The sequence below is a fragment of the Neovison vison genome, chromosome 1 (genome assembly GCF_020171115.1).
Source record: "Neovison vison isolate M4711 chromosome 1, ASM_NN_V1, whole genome shotgun sequence".
NCBI lineage: Eukaryota > Metazoa > Chordata > Mammalia > Carnivora > Mustelidae > Neogale > Neogale vison.
Window position 1 is genome coordinate 197,039,478 of NC_058091.1, and position 5,167 is coordinate 197,044,644.

The 5,167-nt window shown below is 37.1% G+C and overlaps 1 non-coding gene across 1 annotated transcript; it reads right to left on the minus strand.

Moving 5' to 3' along the window:
* Nucleotides 1-3,208: 3,208 nt before the first annotated feature.
* Nucleotides 3,209-3,315, minus strand: LOC122897627. Its single transcript, XR_006382574.1, has one exon. It is a non-coding gene; the product is annotated as a U6 spliceosomal RNA (small nuclear RNA).
* Between the last annotated feature and the right edge of the window lie 1,852 nt (nucleotides 3,316-5,167).

The window sequence follows — 5,167 nt, forward strand, 5'->3', positions numbered from 1 at the left end:
TCTATATACCACATTTTCTTCATCCCATCTGCTGATGGACAGCTGGGCTCTTTCCATAGTTTCCATAGTTTGGCTATTGTGGACATTGGGATGCAAATGCCCCTGCAGATCATTACATTTGTGTCTTTGGGGTAAATACCCAGTAGTATCATTGCTGGGTCATAGGGTAGCTCTATTTTCAATTTTATACTATTTCCAAAGGGGCTGTGCCAACCTGTATTCCCACCAACAGTGTAAGGGGATTCCCCTTTCTCCACATCCTCACCAACATCTGTTGATTCCTGACTTGTTAATTTTAACCATTCTGACTGATGTAAGGTGGTATCTCATTGTGATTTTGATTTGTATTTCCCTGATGAAAAGTGATGTTCAGCACTTTTTCATGTATCTGTTGTCCATTCATATGTCTTCTTTAGAGAAATGACTATTCGTGTCTTCTGTCCATTTCTTGATTGGATTATTTGTTCTTTGGGTGTTGAGTTTGAGAAGTTCATTAGAGATTTTAGATACTAGTCCTTTATTGGCTAAGACATTTGCAAATATCTTTTTCCCTTCTGTCGATTATCTTTTGGTTTGTTTCCATTTGTTTCCATTTTCCAATTTGGTTTGTTCATTTGTTTCCATGAATTTTTTAAATTCTTCTTTTTCTGTTTCCTTTGCTGTGCAAAAGCTTTTATCTTGATGAAGTCCCAATAGTTCATTTTTGCCTTTGTTTCTCTTCCCCTTGGAGACATGTATAGCAAGAAGGTGCTGGAGCCAAGGTCATAGAGGTTGCCACCTGTTTCCCCTTTAGGATTTGGATGGATTCTTATTTCACATTTAGGTTTTTCCATCCATTTTGAGTCTATTTTTGTGTATGGTGTAAGGAAATGGTACAGTTTCATTTTTCTGTATGTGGCTGTCCAGTTTTCCCAACACCATTTGTTGAAGAGATTGTCCTTTTTCCATTGGCTATTCTTTCCTGCTTTGTTGAAGATTAGTGGACCACAGAGCTGAGGGTCCATTTCTGAGTTCCACTGATCTGTTCCATTATCTATGTGTCTGTTTTTGTGCCAGTACCATACTGTCTTGATGATTACAGCTTTGTAAAAGAGCTTTAAAGTTTGAAATTGTAATGCCACCAGCTTTGGTTTTCCTTTTCAACATTCCTTTAGTTATTTGGGGTCTTTTCTGGTTCCATACAAATTTTAGGATTATTTGTTTCAGCTCTGTGAAAATAGTTGATGGTGTTTTGATAGGGATTGTGTTGAATGCATAGAATGCTTTAGGTACCATAGATATTTTAACAATATTTGTTCTTCTAATCCATGAGCATAAAATATTTTTTCATTTCTTTGTGTCTTCCTCAATTCCCTTCATGAATGTTCTATAGTTTTCTGAGTACAGATCCTTTGCCTTTTTGGTTAGGTTTATTCCTAGGTATCTTATGGTTTTGGGTGCAGTTGTAAATGGGATCGGCTCCTTAACTCCTCTTTCTTCCATCTCACTGTTGGTGTATAGAAATGCAACTGATTTATGTGCACTCATTTTATATCCTGCCACTTTGATGAATTCTAGCAGTTTTGGGGTGGTCTTTTGGGTTTTCCACATAGAGCATCATGTCATCTGTGAAGAGTTGAGTTCTTCTTTGCTAATTCAGATGCCTTTTATTTCTTTTTGATTGCTGAAGCTAGGCCTTCTGGTATTATGTTGAACCACAGTGGTGAGAGTAGACATTCCTGCTGTGTTCCTGACCTTAGGGGAAAAGCTCTCAATTTTTCACCATTAAGAATGATATTCACCCTACGAATAATTTTAATCAAGAAAGGATGGTGCACTTTGTTAAATGCTTTTTGTTCATCTATTGAGAAGATCATATGGTTCTTGTCCTTTCTTTTATTAATGTAGTATATCACATGGATTGATTTGCAGATGTTGAACCATCCTTGAAGTCCAGGAATAAATCCCACTTGGTTGTAGTGGAAATAATCCTTTTAATATAATGTTGGATCCTATTGGCTAGTATCTTGGTGAGAATTTTTGCATCTATGTTCCTCAGGGGTATTGGTTTGTAATTTTCCCATTTGGTGGGTCTTTGTCTGGTTTGGGTATCAAGGTAATGCTGACCTCATAGAAAAAGTTTGGAAATTTCCCTTCCTTTTCTATTTTTTGAAAGGGCCTCTGAAGAATAAGTATTCATTCTTCTTTAAATGTTTGGTAGAGTTCCCCTGGGAAGGCATCTGGCCCTAGGCTCTTGTTTCTTGGGAGATTTTTGATTACTGCTTCAATTTCCTTGCTGGTTATGGGTCTGTTCAGGTTTTCTATTTCTTCCTGGTTTGGTAGTTTATACCTCTCTAGGAATGCATCCATTTCTTCCAGATTGCCTTATTTTTTGTCATATAGTTGGTCATACTATGTTCTTATAATTTGATTTCTGTGGTGTTGGTTGTGATCACTCCTGTTTCGTTCATGATTTTATTTATTTGGGTCCTTTCTCTTTTCTTCTTGATAAGTCTATCCAGGAGTTTATCAATCTTATTAATTCTTTCAAAGAACCAGATCCTAGTTTCATTGATCTGTTCTACTATTCTCTTGGTTTCTATTTCATTGATTTCTGCTATAATATTTATTAATTCTCTTCTTCTCCTGGGTTTATGCTTTATTTACTGTTATTTCTCCAGATCCTTTAGGTGTCATGTTAGGTTGTATATTTGAGACCTTTCTTGTTTATTCTGAAAGGCTTGTGTTGCTATGTATTTCCTTCTTAGGACCGCCTCTGCTGCATCCCAAAGATTTTGAATACTTGTATTTTCATTCTTCATTTGTTTCCATGAATTTTTTAAATTCTTCTTTAATTTCCTGGTTGACTCATTCATTCTTTAGGAGGATGCTCTTCAGCCTCCATGTTTTTCAATTCTTTCCAAATTTCCTCTTGTGACTGAATTCAAGTTTCAAAGCACTGTGGTCTGAAAATATGCAATGAATAATCCCAATCTTTTGGTACCAGTTGAAACTTGGTTTGTGGCCCAGTATGTAATTTTTCTGGACAATGTGTCATGTGCAGTTGAGAAGAGTATGTACACTGTTGCTTTAGGATGGAATACTCCAAATATATCTGTTAAATCCAGCTGGTCAAGTGTGTCATCAAACCTCTTCTTTCCTTGTTGATCTTCTGCTTAGATGATCTGTCCATTGCAGTGAGGGAGGTGTTAAACTCCCTTACTATTACAAAAATATGGAATACTTCATGAATTTGTACATCATCCTTGCACAAGGGCCATGCTAATCTTCTCTCTACCATTCCAATTTTAGTATATGTGCTGCCAAAGCTAGCACAGCATCATATCTTTGAGATACTAACATATATTCATTTTTTCCTCCTTGTATTTCCTCCATCCCTTCCCCTCATTCAAACAAAGAAGATGCCTGAGAGGAGTGGTAAAACAGGGTAAAAACCAGAAAAGTCTAACAGTCTTTCTGGCTATGGTTTTCAAGTGCCTAAGAGCTTAAATGGACAATATCTGGGGTAGAGACAGAATACTCAGAAGAAATTAAGAAATATTCCATATTTATCACCTCCACCTACCACCTTTGCCACCCACACATGTGGACTAGAAATAGATTCCCTAATTGGTGATAATAGAGATTTTGGAAGGTCCTATACAGAAGATCCTATGGGGCCAGGACCCATAGAGAGAGGGTATAACTGTGGTGAATTTAGCAGATGAGAATACAGAAAACCCAGAGTCTCTCATGCTTCCTTACTCCCAAAGTTTGACACAGAAACAGCAAAAATTTTCCTGTGCTCCACCCACTCAACTCCACCAAGACTGGCACAGAAGTAAGAGAAAGAGATGGAGAAGCTAAGAGAACCAGGTGAACGCAAACAGGAGAATTTGAGACTATTTTGATACAGCTGACTAAAACTCTTGGTCATTTGACATCCATTAAGTCTTTCTTCTGGAAAAAAAAAATGAAATTGGCGAAGATGGACTGTCATTTGCAGGGTGCAGGACCACAAAACTTGAGCCATTCCATTCCCCAAAGATAATTTGTATATATTACAAAAGGAGGAAAAAATGCAAGGGATTATTGACAAAGCCTTTACATCTATTCATAAGAATTCTTATATGCCTGTGTATCAGTGATCTATTGCTACATTAATAAATTATTCCCACACTTGATGGCTTAAAATGATAACAACTATTTATTATTTTACACGGTTTCTGTAGGCCAAGAATTTCAGAGTGGCTTACGCCATTTTGGCTCAAGCTCTCTCATGAGTTAAAATGTCAACTAAGACTACACTCATCTGACATCTTGTAAGTCTGGAAGATGTAACTGCCAATATGGCTCACTCACATGACTAATAAGTACACCTTGGCTATTGGCAATTGGCTTCAGTTCTTCTCCTGCACAGAGTGGCTTGAGGATTCTCAACACATGGTGGCTGGATTCCCTAGGGAGAGAGATTGAAGAGAAGGCAAGGCAGAGGCCTCAGTATCTTTTATGACCAAGCTTCATAAATTGTTATTTCCTCCAAGATCCTATTGGTTATACTGGTCAAGTCTACTGATTATGTGAGAAGATCACATATGATCAAGAATGCCAAAAGGAATGGCTCATTAGTAACCACCTTGAAGGCTGGCTACCATAGCTTACTACTTTGTAGTATTTCCACTACAGAATAAAGGATGTTTGCCCCCCCCCAAAAAGGGGCATTCTAACAAATGTCATCTCTGTCAATAATCTCAGATATAAAAGAGAAAGGCAGTACACCTCCCTGTAAAAAGGAAGCAGTTTTTAAAAATATTTCACTTTGAATGAATTTTTGTCCATTTTCCAAAGACAAGGTGTAATATGGATATGGAAAGATTCATCTTTGCTGCTTAGACCAAAAAAATAAAACATGAAACTTCTTAGTAAAGCACTGGGAAACTAGTGTGGATGTATCTGATTTTTATTTAATTTTATTTTTAATGGAAAATAAAAGAGGCATTGCTATAAAAACTCCTCTGATTAATATGTTTCCTAAAATCCTAACCTTCCACTCATTGCTTTATGAAAATAACTAACTTAGGACCTGGCAAGAAGAATGGAGTTTTCCTGATCTCTGTCCAAAGAATTACCAGCAGCAACTGGTGTGTATCAATGACTAAGGGAGAGTTTGTCCACTCCCACCTCTGTG